Raw genomic sequence first — 11,292 nt, 5'->3', positions numbered from 1 at the left:
ATTCCTGCTCAGCATTTTTGGGAAGGACATAGTTGATGGAATGAATTCAATGATCATTTTAGAGTTTACTAATACCAGAAGAAATACATTATGCGTAGTATAATTTGGGTGAGGGGTTGATTTTTTGGGGTTCGTTTTACATAAATCAAGATTCTCATCTGAAGTTTTGTTTTGGTAAATGGTCTACAGAGATGCATCTTAACCTCTGCATAACAGAATTCAATAAATATAGTAGATCGTAATTTGACATTACAGACTGGATCAGATCAACTTAATCGAAGATCCACTGAGCCATACTTTAGTAATACTGAAATAAAAAGTGCTCACTTTTTAGCACTTGGAATTTGAAACTAGTCAAATTTTGGAAAGAACTGGAGGCTCACAATCGGTTTAAATATGTTATTAGCAAGACAGTTCTCAATTTCAGAAATTACAAATATCTCTTATGGATTTCCACAATTGATAGCAAACCAAAACTATTGTTCTCCAAACTGGTCATCAAAGAACTTTCATCTCATTATCTGATACTCAAGAGGTGTTTGCAGAAATAAATTTCATGTGGGAAGGTTGCTTAAAGAGATCATGCAGTTGTTTAAAAGGTTGTTGGGAGCATCTGAAACGGATGATATAGTCACATGTGTAAGACTGCTGCAGAATTTATGATGATTGGAGCAGCTCTTTGATGTTTTGCATTCCACAAATACTAAGCTTTTGCTTTAAATACTGTTCCTTTCCTTTTTCAGTTAAAATGCCGTAGTTATAGTTGCTTTGATCTAATATCACTGAGAATTAGCAATATCAAGCAACTGCAGCTGTAACTGGATCAGTTCAGCCTTTGCCACAATAAGCAGCACACTCACACTTAATACCTAGATGAGCCTAATATTAGTATTTTTTTTTAATACAGCCTGTATATATTACCTAGAGTACATAAATAAAAAGCATTGGGAAATTTAAGAGCGAGATTTTTGCCCCCAAGAACTCCTAGTACTTAACTAATGGGAAGAAAACGAAGAGGTTCCTCTATTGCACTCACCTCATTATTATACCAGGAAGAAGGTTGGATTTTTTTCATTGTAGCCTCTGTATCTAGCTGCTCAAAGCCCTTGGGCAGACTTCTGGTCTTTTCTGTCATAGCTTGGCCTCGATAGAGCATTTATAGGTCCTCTTAAAGAATACCTGTTAAAGCAGAGACATTTTTGGATTAACCATAGGCAATATTGTGGAGAACTTAGTGCACATCATTGCATGCCGCTCCACAACATTGGTTCCTTCAGTATCCTTTTAATACAAAGCCAATAGATAATCCTATAAAATGCATCGAAGAAAGACTAGATTGACTACTGTAGGGAAGTGCATCCGCACACAGTTTTCAGTCTTCATGCACATTTCAAGAGCACATCAAAAAGAAATTTAAGAATTGGGTTGCTTCCAGCAAGTTTGACTGCTTATTGCCTTTGTCTATTCAGATGCTTTCAAGAGTTGGACAAAAATGTCAATATTGTTGTAATCCCTGTAATTTCTTGTTTAATCTATGTGGTCAAAAACGAAAATACAGGTTATTACTTTGCTTTATAGGAGCACAGTTTAAAAAAAGAAGAGAGAGAGACACACACCCCAATAACTTGATTCATAGTAAGAGTTGCACAATAACAATATCCACAATAACATTTCCTTGCAGAGAAAAGAACATTTAAATTATTTAAGTAAAGATTATACTCCTGTAGATTATTGTTTTCTATACTTGTGGATTTAATCCTTCATTTCCTTCAAGAGCTTGAATTTTATCCTAGAAATGAACAGACACCTTGGAATTAAAATCAGTGATAATTTGCCTAGCACGTTAATCATTGCCAGCAGTTAATCGTTAATATTTAGTTACTGGCCAAATAAATTCCACTTTGATTATTTCAAGTTTCAATGTGACTTACTAAATTGTTTTGCTACTTTATAAAACAAATTTAAAAGTTAGAACCAACAGTGGATAAAAAGACTCTGTAGTATCTTTCTGTGATTATAGAGAAATTGTCATGTCTTTAAGGTTAATTATGAGTTTGCCACAATTCCTGAAAAATATTTGGGAGGCAAGATACTAACAGAACTGCAAAGTATAAATTAGTACTTGAAGGTGAATCTACTACTTAGGGAAAATACAGCAGATTAAAACAGGCTGCCATAAATCACACTTTCCTGGTAAGACAGATATGATGTAAAATGGACAGTATCTCATGTATTAGCCCATGTAACAAGTACTATATCAAGTCTATTTTCTGAAGCAAAATTTTTATGTTGTATGTTCTTTAGTTCCATTACATAAACCTCTCAGTGTTTAAAGAAAAACATCTTCCTGTAAGCTCTTTACCAGTGGTACAGTTTTTCTCTCAAAGGACGTGTCTCTCTTTTTGTATTGTTTCCTCTGAGATGAAAAGGTGGTTTGAGTCACACAGCAATGAAAGTAGAGAGTTACTATACCAGAATTAAGAACATTACTTCTGCTTATTACAGTTCTCAGTGAAGAACATTTTTATATAGGGACTGATAATAGTTTAACAATCTCTTTGTATTTTCTCTCTCTCCATTAGGTAATACAACTATGTTATAGTTTTTCTTATTCTGAAGAATGTTACTCTAAACTCTCACCTTGTTACTCTGAAGCACTGACACACAGGTTTAAATCAGATGGCAGTAATAAAGGGGAAGCATAGGTAATTAAGAATCCATTCCCCTTGCCACTTGGACTGGCTAAGATTTTCTTATTTTTTAACACTTTTGATGTGAACATTTTGATCCATCATAAAATTTCTATTAGGAATGCATCAGCTGAAGTGGAATAGGAAAAAAATAAGGGCAATTAGAATGCAATAAAACCTGAGCTGAAGGCCCTCTTCTACTAAATATTTGTTGACATAATATGACACAGTTACAAATGAAAATTTTGATTGGCCTGATAAGACAATGCACAGGACTAAGTAACATGCTACTCCAGCGATTTATCTAGGTATTCTACATGCCTGAATTACTTTTACGATCATTAGGCCATTAGGGACATACATGAATATACATTTTCAAAACACTGTATTTCATCTTATTAGCAAATACTACAATACTCTAGGACAGGTTGACTACATTATGACTAGCCTTGGGAGAAATGCTGCGGTGCTACTAAGGCAAATTGGATGGGAAGTAACAATTCTCTGCGTTAAGTGTTGGGCATTTTTAATTTCCTTATGGAAAATTAGCAGCACTAGATGCAGCGAGTTTGCTGTTGATTTGACAAAGACTGTCAGCCTAGAAAAATGCTGTGCAACTGTCATGAGAAGATTGAAGATACCTTTTCTATACTCTGCCAAGATACAAATCTGCAACTCAAGACAAGTGATGCAGATGGAACACTGTAAACTACAGGGGTGCACTGCTGCCTTGAGTGAAGAAAGATTAAAGGCTCATAAACAACATATGCTATAGTTGCACACGCACGCACACATCATACACAGCTTGCAAAATACACTCAGTCTAAAACAAAACCAAGCGCAATCCGCAGCTGTGCACTACAGCGATCCTGTTGAAGGCATACTGAACCGGGGCCACAGTTCCAGTATAAGCTATCTGTAACTTATTTTTTTGTTGTATTAATAAACTGAAGTCTGTTTAGGCCACGCGCTAAACATCTTCTGTGAGCTAGCACCATAAACTGCGCTTAATATTTTTCACCTTGCAGGCAATGGGTACTGTGTTCTCAAAGTGAGCTTCATCCATTATGTGTTTGCCAGACAACCCATGTTTCTGTGATTGAAGTTCTCTGTCAAGTGTACATACGACAAAATAAATAAAACAGATGAACAGATTGTCTGGAAAAAATGGCTAATGGGTCATATACTTAGGGCCTGTTTATGTACAGTAGGCATAGCAGAACAGGGTTCAAGTAAACTGCCTTTCATACTGTTAAAAAATGAACCTTCTGTGTGTTTTCATTTCCTTTAATTTAGGTGGGGAAAAGCATCCTCTACATTGTCTAATAACAAACTTGGAATTTTAAAATTCAAATTCATCCGAGAAGTTAAAAATATTTTTGTTTCAGTGTCTTAAATAAGAAATTACCATTCGAAAGTTACTACATTTTTAGCAGCATTAGAAAACTCTTCACTTTCTTTTTAGTTCTTTTATGCCTTGTGTTGCACCCTCCCACGTCTACCTTGAAAAACATTTTCATAGAAAATACCCTTTTTGCCAGCTGATTTAAATGTTATATCGGCAGAGTTCACAATATTAATCACTTGCATTAAAAATGCAAAGATTAGGTAGGGGGATAGCTAAGTCTTACATTTCCACATAAGTGGGAAAAAATGGTATATGAAATAAAACTATGGTCAATTAAAGTGGGTACCTGCTTCATCATACAGTGTATTGTGTGCTCCAGATTATCGAGAGAGAGAGAGAGCAGGGTGGCTTCAGTCATCCAAATGAGTGCTTGCAACATCTTTTGAGAGTTTTGGTTTCCCCCTTCCATCAAACAGACATTCAGGCTTCAATCTGAGAAAAATCTTTTTTCCAGTTCATACGGTGCTTGTGTGAAAATGAGTGGTTAGGTGCCTTGTTTCCCCTCAAATTACCCACAGGACAGATTTTTGCCAAATTGCAGTATGTATTCCATTGGTAACAGCAAACTAACTTTGGAAGCCCTGTTTAATTTATTTTACTAGAAGCTGAGTCCTCCATTATTTTTGTCCAAAAACCCAGTTGTCACAGATGGCAATTATTCTAGATAAATATGGCCACCCAGAAAAGTATGAATAAAATACGCTAATCCAGCTTTCTGTAGCTGCTAGATACAATGAGACAGAAAATACAGAAGCTTGTTATCTTGTTAGGGTCCTTTGTCCGTGACTCATTTTTATCAAATAAGTATTAGGTACAGTTATATATGCTTGTATGACTCCCTATCCTGATCATCTATGTATTATGATCAAATGGAACAGGATTATGTTACCTCACTTCAGTACTGAAGTCCAGGATGTTTATTTCACATAAACGCAACTTCACTGCCAATCACTGGCTATCTTTGATTTTCTTCTCTATCTATAAATTCTTCTCAGTGTTGTTTTGTTGGGGTTTTTTTTGTGGGTTTTTTTGGTTTGGTTTGGTTTAGGTTTTGTTTGGTTTTTTTGTTTTGTTCAGATTTTTTTTGTGTTTGGTTTTTTTTTCATTTAGTAATGAATGCTAGCTTTTCTCTTTCATGGAATAAATAGTTTGGATCTTAAATTGAGCTTTGCTGATCTGAGAAAAGTAAAAACTGAAACATATACTATGGCTTTCAAAAATGAATAAATTTTGTCTCTGGCTGTGTTGGTATATCAGGGAATCAGATTACAAATTTGTGAGCAATTAAGACAAAATAGCTAATCCTAACACACATAGCCAAGCATAATGCTTGAGGTTATTTTTTGGAGAGGAAAAAAAATTCACCTTTTATTTTCAAAAAGAAGTATTTATTTGATATTTAACAGAAGCATTTAACAGAAGCTCCACTAATGTGAAGTGGCACCGACTTCAGTCAGCTACAGTGACTGCAGTAAAACTACTCTAATTTGCAGCTAAGGATCTGGCCTGAAACATATATACATAGAGAATGCTACTTCAGTCTTAGGTGGCTGATAAGCCAAATGAAATAACTGTACTTTCTGAAACATAAATACTCTTATCACTTGATACACATTTGATATTAATGCTACTGTAGAAGCTATTTCTCTCTTAATTTGATTTTTCTGTAGAAATTCTAGTCAGTGAGTTAGTCAGTGACAGGCAATAAACTGTAAGGCGGAGGGGGGGGGGGCAGCGGCGGTGGGGGATTCCTTTATTTGCATCGCTGGCCTCATTCTGTCAACATATCACCCAGATTGCTGGATACACACAGAGATGCATTCTGGCAATGCCAGGAAGGGACCTGCATTTCCTGCTGTCTATTTCAACTTATTAGTAATAGGATGATGCTTCTGGCACATCTAAAATAAATTAATATTGGATTAATTCAGTTCAAAAAGGTGTCAGGAAAACACATTGCAGATTCATTCATCACAAACTTGAGACCAATATGTTTTAAAAAAGAGTACCACATGTATAATTGCCTGAAGTTGAGCCAAATGACAGAATATATCCTAACACTTTTAAACATGGCTTCGGTGCTGATTAAGCCACTGGTTCATAAAATAAATATAAATGTAGTACTTTCCACACTAACATTAACACAAATTTTAGTTTTGGTTTACCTTAGAAAACATTTTATCTGAACTACCAAAGATTATTTTTTTTTATTGCTGCTGATTCAAAGTTGTGTTCACTGACCATTTCTTTGTTGTTCAGTGATGATCATTTAGATCTTTTTGAATATCAAAAAATGACAGTGCAGCAGTATTTTTTTAAGTGGTAGTAGGCTGGGCAAGAACAACTGCCAAACTTTGCATAATAATACTGGTTGAAAAATTTCGTAAGACTGTATCTAACCAATTTATACATAATATAATACAATGTCAAAAGTGAAAGCAATAGAAAAGTCTGAATAAACATTTTAGCATTTACAGTTACCTTATTGATAGGAAGATCAAAATAAACAAAACAAATTGGAGACTGATTCTGTAGTCTTTGACCAGAAAAAACTCCTACCTGTAACAGACGTAACACTTGAGCTCAGGCTGCAGATCTGGACCATTGATTTGAACGTGCCGTATTCTGATATTTTATTCCCACTACATGTGTCTTCAGTAGGACCTCAGATACAGTTCCATCCTATTCAAGGTAAGTAGACTTGTCAGAATTTCACTGGATGTGAGGATGAATCCAGATTTACTCATCTTGTAGTCATGACAGGCAAATGAAATGCAGATAGAGTTACAGATACCTTTAGCAAAACAGTCTCAGCATGCTTAGTAGCTTGTCCTTTGTGCATTTTACAAGTGAAGAGCATAAAAGTCTTACTTGTCTGAAGTATTTAATATCTTATGACTTAAAATAAGCAAGCATAATAACTTCTCAAAGATTCTCAAAAACACTGGGAAGTAAGTTGAAAAAGTCAAATCAATAGTTTTTCATAAACAATGTCTAAGGCAAAGAGTGATGGCTCTTTAATAAGATTAAACCATTTCTGCAGTCTTTCTTCCATAGTATGCTACTTTAAATCGTAACTACTAACAGTGAAATAATTACAACTGAAAGTATTGTTGCACAAAGCTTTCCAGTTATAGGTGGAAAGCATATTTTTAAAGATACTAAATTTGTGACACATTTGAGCTCTGGAGGGAAAATATTCCACATATCCAGTACTCCAGAGGAAAAGATACTGTACCCTCTCAGTTTATTACATTTCAGAAAGCCCTCAGGCCCAAAATCTCTCCTAACCATCAAGACTGAAATGGAATACAGGGCATCAGAAGCTCAAAAATGCACTTGGGATGCAATCCTCTTGGGACTTTAAATATTAACATGAAAAATCTTAAACCTTGGGCTACCAGGCAGCTGAAAGAGATAGCAAAACATTGTGAAGAGTCATGGTCCCTTTTGCTGATCTCTTCTTGCAACAATAACACAAAACAACATAGTGAACCAGCTGCAGGCAACAGATCATTTATGCAAGTTGCCCAGTGTACTGCATGTATTTCTTTAATCTGTCTGCCGTTTCACAAAGATATGCATCGTGATTATCATCAGGGAATTCAAACAGAGCTTGATCTCATTTTCATCGCAATGAAGTTAACAGTGGCTTCAGGTCCTTGAATTGCAGCCTCTGGTCAGTAATGCGACATAGACTGCACAACCTGCTGGCCTGCAGGAACGGTACCTCATTACAATTCAAAAGGCCTGGGGAAATAACACTTTCTTCAGACCTCCTGCCTGAACCAATCATGATAAATCAAATCTGCAGGGATTCTGTCTTCGCTAATCTCATCTTTTGATCACGTACTTCAGCCATATAAATGGAAAACAATTTCATGTCGTTTTTAGTTGCAACTGGATATAGATTATGCTAATGATATCTCAGACCATCTTGCTCTCACACTCTCGATAATTCAGATTGTGCTTCACACATAAATATAGGAACCAAACCAGACCCTTGTGAGACACAATGCTAGGCAAAAACAGGCAAGAAAACAACTAGGTTCAAAAGTATGCTGGCAGCATCTGCCATCCCAGGGGGCTTAGAAAAATTAGCCAGTCCCAAAGAAATGCAAGACTGACAGAAAAATCACAGGTTTCTTTATACTCTTCAGTTTGATTTTACTTTCCATTTTTAAGCCTCCAGGGTGTTCTACTGTCATATATCCATGCTTTTCTTTCTTTACAACCAGAAAAGATAGGCATTTTCTTTAATTAAAAAATAATAAGCCAAGATACTTACACTAATATATTCCCAAATTTCCAATAGCTGAAACTTTTGGGGAAAAAAAAGCAATTACCTTGACACTTGAACTTCAAATATGGGAGCTGGCAAAGTTGGAGACAGATTCATCACACACTTCCTCTTTCTAGCTAATTAGCTGGAGAACTACCTGGATCTGCAGTATCAGACAGGAGATGATGCAAAAAGGTGGTAAGGTAAACAGTTCTAAATTGTAGGTGCCAACCTCTACTCATCAGATCCTCATTTAATTTTATGCTAAATGGCATAATTCAAAGCCAAATTCTTCTACTAATTTAATCTGAATTTGGCCCATGGTAGGAACTTCTACCATTTAGATCAAACTCTATGAACACTCATTTCTTTTTAACCTAGGGGACATATTCTTTTGTTGATGGTAATCAGTGATACGTATTCTTTACTTTCTTTTTTCCCTTATAATGAGACATGCTATTCTTTAAAAATATTTGTGCAACATTTTTTAAACAGAAACCCCAAATTTTCAATCTCTGCCCTATAGTGTTCTTTAGATTACTTAGATTACCCACATTTCATGTGGATTTTGCTGTTACTCAGTGATGAAGCTTTCCTGTATGTTTATGCAAGAAAGGAGTTAAATCAGATTAGAACTATATTCATGATCCAGTACTGTCAGGCATTCTGCCTATGAGAACAAAGTATAAATTACATAATTTAATAGATGTTTGATTTGATAGCCAACATATTTGTGTTTTCTTGATGAATAATACCTAAGAGTTAGCAAATCTGTTACAGATGGGAATGACATAGAATTTGCATTTATAAACCCATTAACAAATGAAAGATCAATATTTTTAAAGTGCTGGGAAGCAACAATTTCACAATAATCTTTTAGTTTACCCTCAATCAAATACCTGTATTCTGGCATGTTGTAAAAAAATTACAATGTGAAATTTCCTTCTAGTCTTTGGAAGCCACCAGTGTATGCTGGTAGATCATAATCTCTCCTCCATCCAATTCACATCTATTTCAGTTTATCCATACCTCAATCACTGTGACCAAATAACTGAAGAAAAACCAAATTGTTTCAAAGCTTTTTGTAAGGAGGAAGGAGCAGTTTTCTCTTCAAAGCTCCAGGCTTACCAGCCAGCTGTTAATTTACTATGACTTCCTTCAGCAGTAGTTAAATTGGATGCATGTTTAACCAGGGAAAATTTTGTGAAAAGGAAAGGCAAGTGCTGTTGGGACAATTTCTTTGTGTGATGCTATAGAATTTTAAATAAAAAAGCCACATTCCCTTTTCAGACAATGCCTCTATTGATACGAACCACTGTTAGCATCCTTTACGTACGTAACTCTGCACTAATCAATACATAGCCACAAAGATTGTATTATTCCTAAGGAGCTCCCTAAACTGTGCAGACAGAACACAGCCATACTGTGCCTATACACCTGCTATGGGCAAAACATCCCCAGGGACAGGCAGCCTATTCTCTGTAGAGGTGTATCAGTGGTGGTTTAGCAGTCTGATCTACTGATAAACTTGGACAAAGAAAAATGGAACAGAAAATAAATTCTCTTCCAAATTTCTTCAATGGAATGGATCCCTGTCTTTCAAGAATGGGAGGGGAATCAAACTACTGGGAATGTCTGAGAAGGGAGAGAGAAAAAAACATGCATTTACTCCAAAAGCAGACCTACAACAGAGCTTCTGTACTGAGAGACATTTCAAACCACACAGTAGAAGTCAACATTAAAAGCATTCCTGTTATACATGAGGCATATAAAACAGTGTCCATATTTCATGTTGAAAAAGTTAAAATTTATTGTGTTGAGATGCAGATTTACTTAGATGTTGAGGGGAGGGTGTGTGTCACCAAATGCTAAATAGATCTTTATTTTAAAAGAGAAAAGAATGGGTTAAACAGTAAAGAAAAAATGTTGTATCATAGAAGGAGAACATTAGATAGATAAAAATAAGTGAGGTACTGTTTCTCATGTATTTTATGTAAATATATTATTTGAGTGTGTTGAATCCCATCTGTTACATTGTTATTTTTAGATATATCAGATTATTTTTTTCCTCTCAAGATTAATCTGTGTTGTTTGGATACTCACTGTAGTGTAAATAGAATACTGATGGTTTTAGAAATATTCTGTATTATAAGAATTATATCTTAATAAAACTTATTTTATATAATATGCTTCTAATGACAGAAAATGACAATATGAACATTAACAGCCAAACATGTTTGATCAGATGCTGAGCCAGTAAGAATATTTTTCAGACAAACTAAAGCCACGGTGGCTGTTCTTGGATTTTAAAGATACATCTTAGCTGTATAAGTTTCACCCAGTTAGAATGACTAGCAGTCTGAGCTGACAGATACAATTACTTTTTTTCCTTCCACAGCAATAGTTTCCGATTTTTTCTACAGGTAGTTGCTTGTGTTTCTTGTGGGAAAGCAAAACAGAAAAAATAGCACTTCAGAATTAGTTTTCCTTGAAGAAGTCCTGCCTAATTGTTCCCTTTTGACTAAAGCTAACGTTTAATCACAAATACCTAATTTGTTCAGGTATTTTTTCATCTGTTTCTGTATTATCTTTATTCATCAGTATCAGGCATGCAGGATTTTCTGGGTGACTGAAAAGAGTCTGGCATTAAATATGGATTTTTTTTTAGTTCATGCCAGTGCTGTACGTATTTCTAAATAAGTATTTTAAAATTTGTTACTTGTGTGTAAGTATAAGGAGAACTGGTGCTGACCGTAGGCTCAGTAGATTTTTCAGATGTATCTATTTAAAATGTAAATGTGTGTATATGTGAATACCAGGATCTATGTCTATAAAAAGCCTCTTTAAATGTTCAAAATCCTAATTATTTTTTCAAAAGATTCCTGGGGATTCTTTAACTCAGATCACCTTTC

This window comes from Cariama cristata, unplaced genomic scaffold (genome assembly GCF_000690535.1).
Source record: "Cariama cristata isolate BGI_N322 unplaced genomic scaffold, ASM69053v1 scaffold2013, whole genome shotgun sequence".
In the NCBI taxonomy this organism is placed as follows: Eukaryota; Metazoa; Chordata; class Aves; order Cariamiformes; family Cariamidae; genus Cariama; species Cariama cristata.
This window is presented reverse-complemented; position numbering follows the sequence as displayed.